The following is a 17,597-nucleotide window of genomic DNA, read 5'->3' as shown; positions in this document are numbered from 1 at the left end:
TATTCCCTGGAAATCACACTATGAAAATAACAATTTTTAATGTGGGAAAAAGCAGAATATTCTGCCACTAGATGGCACTGTCTCAATTGAAGTGAATGCAAGGGAAGTATTCAGTTCAAACCACCCTCTCTGCCTGTGTAATGCAGCCTATAACAATTGTGCCAAAAAAGCAGAAAACAAGGGCCCTGGGTAAGCAACGTGATTTCCCCTTAATGTAGACACGTTCTTCATCTCTTCCATTTGATACAGATTTCCAGGAGCTGATGCACACTTTCTTGTGTTGCCCAGTGTCCTTTCTCGCTCTCCTGTACCCCACCTTTACCATACTCGTCTTCGCATATAAAGCATTAGTGTGCCAATAAATTTCTACCTCTTTTCCTGTTTGGCCATATGTAACTGACCTCTGGCCCCACCCTTAAAATACAGAAAGAAGTCACATTATATTCTATGGATTGCAATTAGATTTCATTTTCCAGAAAAAAAACCATTTAAAAGAAAAACACTGGCCAATAAATTTTAGTTAATGTCAGAAATACAGACCACTGTAATTCATCTCCATATTATTTCCTGCAGTGGAAAGATTGATTTTCTAGTCAAGGAAATGTTTCTTTAAAACAACAGCACTTGCAACATTTTAACAAAAACTTTGTACGTGTGTGAATTTTTAAGTATCTGCATACAGACAATGGATAGAGGAACATCCAATCATATCAGCCTCCACCGGAAGTCTGAAAGGCATAGTCCAGACAAAGGCTAACCAACTGATGAGAACTAGGCCTTAGTTAAACCATTCTAAGACAGATTTCAAGTGTAGCTTTCATAAAAAATATGCAATACAGGTTTGCCTCAGACTCTGAACAAACAATGTATTCATCACTATTGGTCTCTTGGCACACAGGGGCCACATTCAGTGAGCACACTGGGCTGGGGATGCAAGCTAAGTTGAAGTGAAGAAAGGGAAATTGGCACCAGCACAAATGAACCAAGAACTTTGACTTATGGAAGAAAGGTTTAGCTACCTTAAAGACACAAAACTCAGGTTAAGCAGGCAACTTAGTTGGCCTGGAATATCTACACGGTGGCCTGGATAAGATAGCTGAAGGAGTGGGATAAAAACAAGGTGCCTGAGGGAATCATGGGTGGAGGAGGCTCTGGCAAACCAGGTTTCTTCACACGAGGCTTACAAATAAATGGCTTAGTAGCAGAAAGGACTGTGTGCAATTTAGGGTGGGTAGGTGTTCAACTTTACAGAGGGAAGCCCTCTATTTGATGGTCTGTGAGAGGGTGGTCTTCTATTCGAAGGAGTCCTCTATTTGAAGGACTGTCCAGTCCAAGTCAGGTTTAAAGATAAAGAACCATAAGAAAGGAGAGGAGGTGCCTTGAAATTGCCCATCAATAGTTACTACCTGGTCACAGTCTTCTCCACCATGGCGAGGTGTATTGTTTTTTCTTCTTCTTTTTAAGTTATAGCAATTCTTCCTAAATTTGCATTTATAGATATGAATTAGAACCCAACATTATACAAGGAAACTTCTGCTTGCACAATGGGAACTTCTCTTCTGCACCTTCCCCTGCAGCCTCCCACATAGCTCCCAGATCTTCTCTAGAGCGATACCCAACTATTTGAAACACATTTGGGGGTGTATACCATGGGGAGGGGAAATCCATTCCCCCAGCAGTGTCCATTCCGTTACTGGATAGACACTGTTGGATTAAACAATTTTTTTTCTTTTGTCAACACCTCCTTGCATTTTTTATTCTGTTTTGCACGCATTAACTTAACAATTTGCTTCATTTCTCTTTTCTTTGCAGTGGGTGATTGCTGCTGTAGAGTAAAAGGACTGCTTTTGTATCTTTTGTATCTTTTGTATATTTCTTTGCATCTCTCTCTCTCTCTCTCTCTCTCCCATCTCCTGTTTTGCAGCCATCCTTTCAAAGTTAATTTGTCTAAGTTTTCTTTTTCTGTGCAATAGGTTGGCCATACTCACTGTGACCCCACTGTGACCCCTTGGCACTGCCACTGATACCTGCCCTGTCTTCTATACCACCAGTTCCAATGGGTACCAGCTGCCACTGGTGCTGGTGCTGGGGCTGATTATTACATTTATATCCCACCCCTTTTCCTCTTGCAAGGAACCGAAGGCTGCTCAATGATCCCCCCTCCATTTTATCCTCACAAAAACCCTGTGAGATAGGTTAGGCTGAGAGTCAATGTCTGGCCCTAAGTCACCCAGTGAGCTTCATGGCTGAGTGGGGACTAGAACCCAGATCTTCTGATTTCCAGTCTAAAACCACTGTACCACACTGGCTTTTAAAGCTCTAAATGGGATCTAGCTAGTTACCGCCCTATAATTTGATTTTCTCTGTGCAGTTTTTGTGCGTATTAGTAGAGGAGCTTTGTTATGTGAATGCTCAAGTGGTACAGTCCTGAAACAGGTTTATCACCACAGTGAGAACAGACTTTTATTGCACTAAAGATTTGTTTGCTCTGGTAGAGACTCCTCCTTTACTACAAGAATAGGACTGACACTAAAGGAAAAACAATAAATATCATCATTTTTATTCAACTGTTTAGTAAAGAAAAGAAAGAAAAGAAAAAAGAAATATTAAATGGATGCCCTGGGTGATGGAAGCTACATACCTAGGTTTCTTCGTGCTGGAAAATGAACACCCACATCAGATTAATATTTTGTCATGCAGAATGAATGTAAAGGGCACATCCATTTGTCTTTTCCTTCGGTAATGGAATGATGCTTGTTTGATCAAATATCTCGAAAACCATGTTTACTAAGCACTTTGATTCATTGTCCCTATGCCAAGATGGACACGATTTTCAATTTTAAAAGATCAGAACAACAGAATAAACACCTCTTGGATAGAAGAGTGCAATTTGTAATAATGTCTTGTAAATGTATATATAACAAATTATAAGCTTCCTCCAAAACAACCCTAATTTCAATGTATGTTATTCCTCTCACTCCATTCAATGGGATCACATCACATAAAAGGACACCATATGCACAGAATTCAGTTTTTTTAGAATCTCAGGTTTCATTTTTTTTTTAAAAAAGAGAAGTTTCTAGTCCTGATGGATACAAAAGTATTCATGAAAGTATATGAGTAATGTCTGCTGAAAGCTCAGAACCCAGATAGTAGCTGAAAATGATTTCCAATGGCGGTGATAGTGGATTCATGCCCTACATAGTTCTTTTGGCCCCATGTGTAACTATATAAAATAGTAAGAATGCAAAATAGATTGTGCAAATTTCCTGGTTTCAGGGATGTAACTCCACCCCCCATCCCGAATCACTGCTTCATGTCTGCTCTTTCCAGCTCTGAAGAACGAGATCATTCTAACAGTATTATTGCCATGCTGCATGTGATGATGGCTGTTTCCAGTGCAATATGTTTTACTCCTTCTCTACTTATGTTGGTGAAACAATCTAGAATGGCACATAAAATGGTAGGAATGGCACATGTCATGGTAAGAATGCACTGTTAGAACTGTTATGGGGCCTAATCCTAAATAGTCATTTGCTGGTGCAGCAGGTCTTAATACTGGTCCATAGGGTCATGACTTAGTCACCAATTAATACTGCCTATAGTTAGGGTTCAGACTATCAGCCTTGTGCATATCACAGGGAAATGGTGACCAAGTGGTTGAGGCACCTCGCTGTTTGTTTTCAATGTTTGTTTTCTTAGGGTGACCATATGAAAAGGAGGCCTGGGCAGGATCTACGCTATTGCTTTATAACGGTTTATAATGGTTTTGTAAATGTTTGGGCCCAGGACACATTATATATACTGTTTTCAAAGTGTTATATCCTGCTTGGTGTAGATCTAGCCCGGGGTCCTGTATCTTTAACAGTTGTATAGAAAAGGGAATTTCAGCAGTGGGGGGGATCTACACTATTGCTTTTAAAGCGCTTTAAAGCACTTTGAAAATGTTTTGAAAACTGTATATGCAGTGTGTCCTGGGCCCCAACAGTTGTCAAAACTGTTATAAAGCGCTTTAAAGCGCTTTAAAGCGCTTTAAAGCAGTAGTGTAGATCCCCCCCCCGTGTCCTTTGTATACATGCAGCACCTGGTGAAAATCCCTCTTCATCACAAAAGTTAAAGCTGCAGGAGCCCTGCCCTCTTGATCAGATACAAAAGAGGGAATTTCACCAGGTGGTCATGTCTGAAAAGGGTGTGTGTGTGTGTGTGTGTGTGTGTGAAAGAGAGAGAGAGAGAGAGTTCTGGCCTCTAAGAGTTTCATCTAGGAGAGTTCAGCTGGCAGGCTTTAGGAACTGGCCATTGCTGCTCTACCCTGAGAAGGACTTTACCTCTATGGATAACCCCTTTTCCCCTATCCATTTTTGGAATATAAAAGAATTGATATACTCTCTCCAGAACCTTCTAATTTAAACCATCTTTAGGGCATGGGTTGTTCAATATCAATTACAGCTCTTTCGCTTCACCTGGGAAGAATAAAAGCTGAAAATAGTGTCTAGTGGAGCAATTACTAGGCTGTTTTGAAAAGGCACGTTGAAGGCCCTTTTAATACTTAATAGAAGCCATCACTGGAATGCAGATTGGTTATCAGGTTATCAGTTATCTAATAAATCTGCTAAGTTCCAGCTGGAATCTTTCTGACACATCACTCATCTTCAGCTGGCGTAATTACATATTTTAAAAGTATAACACTGATGGAGGCTTCCTGTTGTTTTAATTCTAGAACCATCAATGGAAAGAGAATCTCCTAGAAGTGGTGCAGATTTAATTGCACACCTGTTAGAGATGTCAGGAAGAAAAGGCCATCCAGACCTTGCTGAATCAGGGGGTAAAATGCTGCTAAAATGAATCTGTCAACCTCAGTTTCATTTGCAAAAATACATTGGTGACACTGATATGAACTCAGTTATCACTCCACTGTGCCAAATATATTCATCTACTGACTATATTCTATACGGCTATGATTTTTTTTTAAAAAATTCAAAGCAGTTTATGAACAAATTAAACACAACATAAAACCAACACAGAAATAACTTACATAAAATACATTTAAAAATTTAGTTAAACAGGAAAAACCATAGCACAAGCGGTACCCTTAAAACCACCTGGAATTGAACTTTATGTTAGAATCAGGGCCAATACGTTAAATGTCACTGCATTCAACTTCTTTAATTTATTTCCCCCCTTTTAAAATAGCAGGCATAGAGTGGGTGGTCAGGATTGGGAGTTCAACATGTGGGGAAGTGGGGAGAGGTCTAATCCTTTTCCTGTCACCATGATCCCGACAGAAATATTTATTTTATTATTTATTTATTATTGCATTTATATCCCACCTTTTCCCTCCAAGGAACCCAAGGCGGCATATATAATCCTCCTCCTCCACCACCTCCTCCTCCTCCTCACAAATTAAAAGCAGCTGTGAGTAGACTGGGTTTACCATCCCTCTGGGCCACCAGCTGCACATTTGGCAACCGTTAGAAGGGACCCCACACATGTAGTAATGCACATGCATAGAACTCCTCAATGGAAGGGGAGATCCTGATTGGCCCAGAATTCCCTTGAGGGGAGGAGCTCCAAATGTGTGAATAAAAGAATATAGGAAGTAGCATGATAGATCCCACCATAAGCCTAACTAGTCCAGCATCCGGTTTTCCATAGTGAACGACCAGATGCATATGAGAAACCCATAAGCAGTTCGTAGGTATGAATGTGAATAGGTATAGCCCACAACCACTGGGTGCATCCTTGTAACTCATTTCTTGCCCATTGTGAAATAAGCATGCCATGTATGCCTCAAAAAGCATCAGAAATTGCCATTGTCTTGACTATGCCAGCTAAGCATTGTTTACATGACAAGGCCACATAGAATGGCCTTGATGGTGGCTGCGCCACAGTTATGGAATTCTTTCCCTTTGAGATTCATCAAAGCATTGGGAGCATTATAAGGACTCTGTAAGGAACTTTATCTATATAGTTTTATTACTTGCCCTGAGTTCATAGAAACTAAAGCTCTCTAAGCAAAAATGCCACTGTATTTTTTGCTTCAGGCTAATTCAACTGTACGACAATCAATTTTCAAAACATCCCCCAAGATTGTAGAAATATTCCCAGATGCCTCAGTTCTGTCCTCTTTCTCGGAAGAGCCTTGGCATCAGAGAAGGGCATTGTCTTGTCTTTTCCTGTCTGGTCTCGTCTGCCACTTTCCTGATGCTTGCAATAACCCATAAGAACTTTGTCTTTTGTCCAGTGGGATTTCTCCTTGTCAGCTGTAAGGAGCCATGAGGAGTAACCTTGATGATGCCTTGATCTGCTTGTCTCTCTTTCTATACTTTCCCCCCCTTCCCCAATGGGGATGGTTTCTACCAGACAGACTTCCCTGTCATTTAGCCTTTCTAGAGCCTCAAAGATTTTCTGTCAAATGTCTGGTGGTCATTGATAGTTTTGTTAAGTTAAAAGCAGTCATGTCTTTCTAACTAGAGCCTGAACAGAGTACAAACTGTGATGCAATCCCTGGAGGTTTGGCGGGTGGTGGTGGGGAACCCTGAACATTTTTTTCTAACAAGTTATAATTTGAATTTCAACCAGTAATTAAGTATTGATCTTTTTAATTATTATTATTTCTTTATTTTACAGAACATAACAACTTTCGGGCTACTGTCTCAGGGCACAGTGAATGTTTGCTTATTCATACCACTGTATTTTGCTTAAAGATGTTGAAGATAACAATCTAGTCAAACTTTCAACATTGGGGCCTGTAATGTTTGTGATAGGCCCATTCCTTGAGCCAGGCCAGGATTTCGGAACGACTTGGATTAAGCACAGATAATCCATCTCCGGATTTTTACTAGCCTGGCAAGGCACAGGCCCCTCTGCCTGTGTCAGTCTGCAAGGAAGGATACTAAAATAAACTACTATCTCTTAAGTTTTGAATGGAACCAGATTCCTGCTTCCAAAGGTCCCAGGTCCCTGAACACAACACTTTAAATGTTTGTATAGAAGGGGGGAATTTTAGTGTGTGCAGCTTTTCAAACTTCTGTAGCACCTTGCTGAAATTCCTGCTTCTAGCCGACAGGACCTGAAATGCTGAAAGCCTGGTTATCTCTATCATATACTATGGTATATTTTAAAGAAACATTTAAGCAGTCTTGGCAGTGTTTTTTTTAAACAGTGATTATTATTCTGGTTAGTATAGTATAAGTCAGAGGAGTGGAATCACATGTATTATTTCTGGTAGCAATGCATAGATTTTGAAAAGTACATGAGTTTTCTTTCACAGCATCATAATTAATTGCACCAGCCACATCATAATTAATTGCACCTAACTAATAAAGTTTAGTAGTTTGATTTATTTCATTATTGATGTTATCTACCTTGAACATTTCTCATGAAATGGGAAGGCTGGTTAAGCATCTCTCAATCAATAATAAATAAGCCATTGGTCATTATTGGTCCTGAAAATGAAACAAAACCTCTTGGTTTCTAGGTATTAAGGCAGCTGCCATGTAAATGAATTTATTGCTGTGTCTGTATAGTGGCCTGGTCATGTGTTCTAGTCAATAGTTTCTAGAATGTGGTGAAACTGATCACACAGGGCATTTCACAGAGGACGAAGATAAACACTGAAATATACCACTTTGTGAATGTGGTTAATGTGGTAAGAAAACTTAAGAGACCCAGTTTAAGCAATGCAGCTTTTAAACAATTTAAACTGTAGACGTGGGAAATGCAAAGGTTACAGCATCATTTGTGAAAATGACCATAGAGGGTGATGGGAGATTATACGCAGAACAATTGCTGCGAGGAAAGGTAAGGAGTGTAGGGGGACAAAACACAATTACATGGAGTATAAAAACATCTGGCGACTATGATGTGCCCATCTATCAACACAGCAAATTTGCAATTAAGTGTCCTAAAGATGGATGTATGAGGAGGTGGCAAAAATTGGTATGATATTTTGTGTCGAAGTCAAAAGTCAAACACTTCTGTCAAAATGCTAATAAATCATAACATGTGAGCTTGACAAATATATTTATAATACATTTTAACTCCCTTTCTCTCTCTACTTGTAATTTCTATATGGTAATGTTGGGGTCTAGAAGCTGCTCTGAGTGATCCCCTGACACACTTGTAGATCATGTGACAGAGAGTAATAAAGATCTATTAGTAAGTGTAAGTTTGTTACTGGAAGAAGACTGTTGTTTTGTCTGACAAGGTTACTATTATGATGAAACTGACTGACTACATAAAGGCAAGAGAGAATCAAAGGTTAGAAAACAGATTTATTGAGAAATGACATGTTTTTCCCACATTCTGGAATGAAAACTTTCCAGGATGGTATTCAACCGTATTCTTAATTTTCACTGGTTTGACTCGAATCTATATAACAGAAATATCATTGTTTATTTTGTACCATTCTCTCTCTCTTAAAATAAAAAGTAAAGTTCATAGGGGATGGTCTTTAGTGATTTTCGTGAACAGCCAGAGAGCTTCGGCTATTGGGCAGTATAGAAACGCAATAAACAAACAAACAAACAACAAGACTAACATCAGCCCAAATTCACTCACAGGCCCAATAGCTGCCCCATTACCACTTGTTCTCTTCTATTTTGAGGTAGGAATTTATGAGAAGCCATGAGTAAACTGGCAGAGCTACATGCTCATTGTACTTACTCAGTGCTATGTGCTTTCCAGCCTGTCACTTGTTTTCTGGTCAAAAATTTACGTTGTGGTGGTTGTGGTGAATACCTTGCTACATGCCAATCAAGGCTGAATACCTTGCCAGGGAGTGATACAGATGAAAGTTATCGTGGGTGGAAAGAAAATCGCATGTGGAATGGTCTTTGTACTCAACACAAATGGGGCCCTATAATAAAGTGTTGCAGGGTGGAGTGCTTCCATTTATTCCACAGTTTCACTCCCCCACCCCACCCCAAGGGTCAGTCAACATTCTGTGCCTAATGAGCATGTTCAGTCCTCATAGGCCTGTTTTGGGTTCTTGTCCTCCATTTTGGATTTTTCTCCATTTTCTCCATTTTTTTCAGTGGATAGAGTGGTCTACTCCAGTAACCTCATTGGCTGCACATCCCCAAAGGCAGCAGCTGATTAATTGAGCTCGCAGCTACACTCACACTTGAGGAAATACTTCAATTTACAATGGTGTGCACAAGGCCAGCTAGTCACACAAAAGCTTTTCAGATATTTGCCATAAGCTGAGATGGCCATGTGTAGAGTCCTTTGGTGACCATTCAAATGTAATGTGACTTCCCTTTCTCTCTTGCTCCCCCCCCCCCCAATCCCTCAAATCTGTTCCGGAGGTTTGTTAACACTTCAAAGCTGACTTGGGCCACAGCTAGACCTAAGGTTTATCCTGGGATCATCCAGGGTTCGCCCCTGCCTGAGCACTGGATCCCCTGTGTGTCACCTAGATGAAAAGGTTTGACCCCTGCACAATCCAGGGATAAACCTCAGGTCTAGCTATGGCCTTGGAGTTTGCACAGGGTGCTGCAGGAAGAGGGAATCCATTCTGCCAGTGGTGTCCATTGTGCTGTTCACACATATGCTAATCCACACTTAGTGGTTGAGTGTGGTTATTTTGAACCATGTGGGTTAGCATGTTGTCTGAACACAACCAGGGTGGCTTGATAACCATGCAGTGTGGCTTATTTTTCTCAGTCAAGCCACCTGGAAAACCCATGGTTCGTTGTTGAGTTGCTCAAGATAGTTAACAAGCCACACTGCATAGTTAGCAAATCACCCAGGCTGCATTCAGAGAACATGATAACCAGTCTGAAGAAAATGTGCTGCATTCAGACAACGCATGAACTCACAGTTCAACAAATAACCTATGATTCAAAACAGCTCACACTCAATCACTGAGTGTGGGTTAGCATGTTGTGTAAACAGCCCTATAGTTGTATATAACCCATGAATTATTGTGCTGGAAAACAGAATTGTAGCAATAGGGTTATGGAAAATTAATGCACAAAGAATGAAGATATTTGTACAGACACAAATTCCAGCTTTACTTGGGATGATCTCTCTCTCTCTCTCTCTCTCTCTCTCTCTCTCTCTCTCTCTCTCTCTCCTTTTGGAAACAGCTTTCTAGGATTATGAGAGTAAATATGTTCCTAGTTTTGCTGTACCTTTCACAGCTACTCAGTACGTTCCAAAGATTAGTGAATGCTCATTAAATGCAAGGCCCTGCTATTTGTCTTCTCAAATATACAAAAGCTCCAAAGACAGTCCCTCTTAATCATTTTGAAATACCCTAGACCCAGAGACACAGTTTTATAAATTAGTCAGAGGGGCCCGTTCTTTAAAAGGGATGCTACATGACTAGGAGCTAAAGGTTCTTCTGTTTTACTGTGTAACAATGGCAATAGCTCAATTTAAGTGAATGGCACAAGTCAGCAGTCCATGGTAACAACAATTTGATAGCTACCTTATCTAGTATGCTGACACCCTCTTCTAAAGAAGCTATTATAGAGTTTTCAGGTTGCAAAATGATTGGCTTTAATCTTTAATATGGTTAAGCAGCAGGGGGCAGATAGGCATTTTAACATATAAAAAGTAAAGCTAAGTAGCATTTAATATGTTCAGAATCTCCTAGACAACCTATCTTCTATCCAATACATTTGGTTTCTAGGCCTTCAATTTATTCTACGCATTAGTGAAATAGGGAAAGTTCCAACAGCATCCTTAGGGGACAGCACGGTTTATGAGCCTGACCATCTGCTAAAAAAATAATTTAACGTAATGGATACAATCCACTTGGACCTTCTATTATGTAAGCTTCACTAAAATGAATTGGACCACTGTATGGATATGTCTCACCTCTTGTGTAAATACTTGCTCAGAAGATATTCTCAGTGGATTGTGCCCAGAATAGATTTGGGGGAGAGAACTACTATAATTTCTTTTGAAAAAAATATTTTCTCCTTTCCATTTGCTATATGGTGGGCATAATTACTGCATCCCAGACTCAAACTGTCTTGACAATTATCCCCTATTCTCAGGAAACCCTGGAACTGTAGTTCTGTGAAAGCAGTTTTTTATTCATTTGTTTATTTAATTTGTACCCCACCTTTCTACCAGGACATTTATTTTATTTAATTTATTACATTTCTATACCACCCAACAGCTAAAGCTGAAATGGCACTCAAGGCAGCTATCAACAATGAAAACCAACATATAAAATAAAACCATAATATTGGGCTTTTCTACATGAGGCTTTTAACCTGGCACTTTACCAAGTTGTCTTCTTCCAGATTATTTGTGGGATTAAGATCCGCTCCTTTGCACATATTTTTTCTGGAGGTTTCTTTCTCTGTATTTTAACAACCACTAGGTGGTGCTGTAGTAGAGTGGAATTGTGCAAATACATCAGAGTCTCTTGTTGCCATTCACAGAAATACACGAGTTTCTTCATTGGAACACTCCTCTGCCCCACTATAATGGCTGTAAAGCTTGGGAGAAGCCCTGGAGGATGACATCATTGTGAAAACCTCCCACAAACTACCAATAAATGCCCCATGTAGAAAGGCCCTAAAACAATCTTAAAACAAATACATTAAAAACACAACAATAAAAGAATAAAAATAGCATCCAACCCAAAAGACGAGGTTATGTGCCAAAGGCCTACTTGAATAAAACCAACTTTGCCTGTTGACAGAAGGACAACAAAGAAGGAGCCAACCTAACTTGCCTCAACAGGCTGTTGTAAAGCCTGGGAGCAGCTCATATGGGAGAAGGCGATCTTTCAGGTAGACTGATCCTAATCCAAATAGGCCTTTATAGGTCATATCCAACAGTTTGAATTGTGCCTGTAAATAGACCTGGAGCCAGTGATGCTAACAGCAAGCTCACCGAACTACAATTCCCGAGAGTCTTTAGAGAAAGCTGCAACAGTTAAAGTAGCATGAGATTCAAATATTATGTGAGTACTGTAGAGATGCCCAGTGAGTTAGGATTTCCATTTTACTGTTGAAAGAAAATGGGATATCATTGCAAGGCAATTAGATATTTTTTCCCTTTTGGTGCGTTCAGATGGAGCACTCCTGGCGTTATCAATGAGAAGGCATTGTGCAACTATCCCATCTTTTCTTTCTTAATGGATTATCTGAAATAAGAAAAAAGATGGAAGGAGTGGTGGAAAATATTTGAGGGTCTCAATTTGAAGACCATGTTGCTTGGAGCCCCTACTAAAATTCTGTGATTGAGGCAGGGTGATGATGCCATGAAACCCTCATTTGGAAACTTTCATCAAACTAATACTCGGATCTAAAGTATCTACTCTTTATAAGTGTGCAATGATCTGTTTCCTTAGCTAATATAAATTCATATGGCGAGGGTATTTGGTGGGTAGAAGAAGAGGTGCTTAACCTCTCTCCTGTTTGCCAATTTCCCCCTATAACTTTTCCTCCCCAGTCAATTTTATTACTGTCTATAGGCATAAGAACATAAGAGCCATGCTGGATCAGACCGAAGGTCCGTCTAGTCCAGCACTCTGTTCACACAGTGGCCAACCAGCTGTCTATCAGGGACCAACAAAGCAGGACATGGTGCAAAAGCACCCTCCCACCCATGTTCCCCAGCAATTGGTGCACACAGGCTTATTGCCTCAGATACTGGAGGTAGCACATAACCATCAGGGCTAGTAGCCATAGACAGCCTTCTGCTCCAGGAATTTATTCAACCCCCCCTTTTAAAGCCATCCAAATTGGTGGCCACCACTACATCTTGTGGTAGTGAATTCCATAATTTATCTATGCGCTGTGTGAAGAAGTACTTCCTTTTATTTGTCCTGAATCTCCCACCAATCATCTTCATGAGATGACCCCAGATTCTAGTATTTTGAGAGAGGGAGAAAAATGTCTCCCTATCCACATTCTCCACACCATGCATAATTCTGTACACCTCCATCATGTCTCCCCTACTCTCCTTTTTTCCAAGCTAAACAATTCCAAGTTTTGAAATTTAGTATATGTAGTTGTGTGCCTTGTGCATTACATTTCTTTGATTTTGTCAACTGCTGCCTTCTGTATTGATTTACTAACATGGAGTTTGCCATCTTTACAGCTGCCGCACACTGGGTTGATATTTTCATTGAGCTGTCCACCACAACCCCAAGATCTCTTTCTTGTTCAGTCACTACCTGAAGACAGGATATACGCTACTGCTTTATAACAGTATTGAAGTACACTGACAACTGTTGGGCCCATGACACATTCCATATACTGTTTTCAAACTACATTCATAGTGTTATATCCTTCTTGGTGCAGATCTGGCCTTAGAGTCTGACAATGGAAAAATCCCCCCTCCAAATGCCCCTAGGCAGTTGTAGAAGAGACACCGCTTCCCACCCAACAGTTCTCCACCTGCAAACAAAGTACATCACAGGTCTATAAAGAGCTCATGAAGCATTCTGTGTAGCCTGGATTCTCAGAATGTCTACCTGTGTCTCAAAGCAAGCAGTACATAGTGGTGGGTTTCTGTGCTAAAATGCAGGTCAAACTAATTTCCTATAAAGTGGGGATGGACTTTTTAAACATCAGCAGGGGCAAGCAGAAAGGGGGTAGTGAACTGAACTGAACATGCAGGAATTCCTTCTCCTCAGTCCTTTTCCTCTTGATGGGGTTTTGCTACCTGAAGTATCCCTTCCTGGAAGGGAAAAATGCTGAATAAAAGTGATATATTCAGGTTGAGTTACCTTGCTTTATTTGCATTGTTTGAATTACTTTAAAAATCCAACAAAGAATATTTGAAATGAACAACAACAACAACAACAACAACAACAACTAGAGGAGGGAACGATTCCAGATAGCTCTTCCACTGACTCATGCTGAACTTTAAATATTCCCCTAAGAGCTGCCTAAATGTTATTGCTTCTTCTAAATTTTGTTTTAACTGTTTTTATTCTGTTTTTATTTTCATTTTACATTGTACACCGCTCTGAAATTTTTCAATGGGGAGCGGTATATAAATATTCTAAATAAATAAATGCTCAGAAAGCCCCGGGGTGGATGCACGGTGGCATGGCCTTGATTATACAATGTCGCTGCAATTGCGCACCCACCCTGGGGCTTTCCGCCAAAGCTGCAGAGAAAAAAAGTTGTGAACTTACCCCAACTTTTTTCTGTGGCGCGAGGTGAGGACGCGCAAGATGGCATCAAAACAGAACCTTGCCTCGCTCTGGAGTCGCAGTGGAGGCGTGGCCAGGCGGTGCCTGGTGGAAGGCGACCTGCGATTGGTTGCCTTCCACCAGGAAGAGGAAAGGAGAGGATTCGGTCCCCGGATGGCCATGCAGAAAACTTGCGCTCCCTTCTCGGCATCAGGATTACCTGATGCCACCCTTGGTGAGGGAAAGCATGGGATTTGACAGGGAGGCTACACCAACCTGGCGCCGTGAAGACACCCACCCACAGATTGCTTATAGCAAAGCAGCCCAATCCACACTGAAACACATGGATCTTTCCACTGTTATACAATGTCTAGTTTGGCCCTGTAAGAAACAGTAATGATGAGGGCCGTGAGTGATGTCGTAGTTCAAATCCTGCCCTTAATACCTTTGTGGATTCCTGAAACTGTACTGTTCACGGAGTACCTTTAGGCTAGTGCACCTTTAAAATATCCACTCCCTTTTTTTCTCCAGCAGGAAGTATTTCTTGTCTCACTACACAGTTTCAAGGCTCCCAAGGAGAAAACCGCTGTTAAATTACTACTGGTTTCATTCTCAATCGAATGCCAACAGACTCTTAAAATCATTGTGTAGCTATTTTTGGGTGGGTGGGGGGCTTGGATTCTTCTGTTTCCTCATTAAAAGAAGCAAGGTCTGTTGCCCCTGAAATGAAAATGGGAAAAAACTCATAACCCGATCACAGTCTTTGTCTACCCATCAGCCTTGTACTGATAGCAAACTTTAACTATCACGCTGTGTGGTTCTGAACTAATCCTGTCTTGCTAAGAAAACTTTGATAGATTTCAGCATCCTTTTATTTTCCACCCAGAAGCGATCATTGTGGCACAAAATAATTTTTGAGGTTGTGGGGTAGGGAAAAACGTGCTATTAAAGTAAGCTTTATTGATCTCTGTTGCAGGAGGTCTTATCGCAGCTGCGGCTGCAAAAATGGGTTTTAACCAACCACAGAACAGTTAGTGCATTTAAGTGAAGATAAGGCTCTCTCTTTTTTAAAAACCCAATACAATAAACCTACCCTGGTGTGAAATTATAGATTCAAATGACTTGATATTTATTTCTTTAAAGTTCATACATTATAGTATTCATTTTCTCCCTCATCTTATTTTGATTTCTGAAGTTTCTTTAAGGCGAAAAAATGGAGATGGGGAGAACTTAAAGTTAATTCCAGCTTATTGCAAACACATGGGATGCCTTTGTTAGGAGGAGAAGGGTACGCATATGGGAATTCTTTAAGGCTGTACTATACCATATGGCACATTCTGTCTTGTGCATTGTATTACACTTCAATATTTTCCATTTAAATAAGGTACTAAATCTGCGATAAGGATGTCTCTGCTCCTTAGGTTTCCCAAGAAGTTGTCTTGCCGTTACTTTGATTTACATTCAGCCCAAACCACAGGCTGTTTGAGGGGGGTTGCCGCTCTTGTGATCTGCTCCGGACATGGTGATCTGCCCAGGACTGCATCTCTTCAGTTCTCTGATGGCAGGTTGCCTGGGAATACTATATCCATTTCCTAGATATCCATGGACAAAAGGTGAGACATAAATGAAATCAACCCACCAATCAATCAATAGGCAAGCAAGTTAGCTAGGGTTGGACAGGAGTGAGATCCACTAGTCAATTTTTGGTGGACTATCTAATACCTCTTTATTTCTGGACATTTTGAAAGAAATGCTAAACTAGATAGACCTCGATTTGATCCAGCAAGAGTACATACCCATGGTTATTTGCCCCCTATTATTTATTATTTGATTTATACCCCACCTATCCACCAAGAAAATGGCTAACAGGAACCAACATTAAAAATAAAAACTTAGTTAAAACAAACATGAAACAAATTCATTAAAAACACAATTAAAACTACAATTAAAGAATAAAAGCAGCACCCAACCCAACAGACCAGCTAACCTGTCAAAGGCTGTTTGAATAAAAATTGCTATCAGAAGGACAGCAGAGAGGTTGCCAACCTCCCTCTCTTGGCAGGAATTCCACAACTTGGGAGAAGCCATTTCACACATCTTGAAATTGGATGGTTTTTTTGGGGGTATAATTCAACTGTGAGGCAAAATTCATGGTGTTGGATGAGGGAGAACTGGAGTAGCTGCTGTTTTATTTTTCCGAGAAAGTCCTTTTCTGAGGTTCTGTTTGAATTTGCTGGAAATTCAGAATAGCTACTATGTCCATTAGCCCTGCTCAGCCAGTACAGCTTGAGTGGGAGAATTGGCAGTTGCGATGGGGAGGAGGGGAATAAAGGCCTCACATGCAGACACACATGGGCCACATGAGGCAGGGGTGGGGGCGAGCCTATAAAGGCTGGTCCCACCCAGTACTCAGCTATAGCAGAATAGGGACGGTGACCTTTCAGTGATTGGCATGTCTACAGCTTCTGCTCCTCGCGAGTTTTACGGCTCCCATGCTAGAATATGGTATGACTTTGGAGATCCTCCTGCCTCATCTACTCAGGGTTCTACAACTTTGAGTGGGGATGATGTGGGGTGGTCTCCCCACACTCTCAAAGTGTTGTATAAGAGAGGGGCCGGGTTTACCCGACTCCTGGCTTACGAGAGTGGCTCGCCATAATGCCAGGCAAGTTGCCTGAGGTAAGGACATATAGATTCCTGCACTTTTCACATGCAGATCCAGGAGAGGTTGAATATCCCTATTGTGTAAATGAAGAGGCCCTAGTTTATCCCAGACTCTGGTGTTCACATCTTTATTCCATGCTTCCTTCTCCACTCGCAACATAAAAATTAAAAAATGGTTGCCTCCTTTACCACTCCTGGGGGGCTGCCATCTGACAGTGGACAGCAGCTGAATATCTATAGGGAAGCACGTACTTTAACAATGTGGGTGGATTGTTCCTCCAGCTGCTCACTTTATCTGAGAGGTGTTAACTACCAAAGAAAGGGCAGTGACTGAAGCAGTCTTGTTAAAAATATGAAGTTGCACTGTATGGTTCCCTATTTTAAAACTGAAATTACTAGGGAAAAATATGTGTTATGTTGGGATTTCCTGATATAAAAAAGTTTTGCAAACTCCACCCCCCCCAAAAGCAAAAGATCCTTTATTTGAAAGCAGAAATGTCCCAGGATGTATTGGGGGCAGTGTGGTGGAAGAGAGGAAATCAGAGATTAATATTACATATCTAATGCATGTCCTGGTCAGAAGTCAATACTGAAGAATCAGTGAAATGATTTGGAGAAACAACATTATTTATTTATTTATTTATGTATGTATTTATTTAATTACAATATTTATATACCGCTTCCCATTGAAAATTTCGGAGCGGTGTACAAGATAAAATAAAATAAAAACAGAATAAAACACTTTAAAATAGATTTTAAAAGAAGCAAAATGTGCAGTGAACCGTGGCTGGTCATTAAGGAAAGACTTCCTGGAATAATG

The sequence above is a fragment of the Elgaria multicarinata genome, chromosome 4 (genome assembly GCF_023053635.1).
Source record: "Elgaria multicarinata webbii isolate HBS135686 ecotype San Diego chromosome 4, rElgMul1.1.pri, whole genome shotgun sequence".
Taxonomy (NCBI): Eukaryota; Metazoa; Chordata; class Lepidosauria; order Squamata; family Anguidae; genus Elgaria; species Elgaria multicarinata.
Note: the sequence above shows the minus strand (reverse complement) of the source record.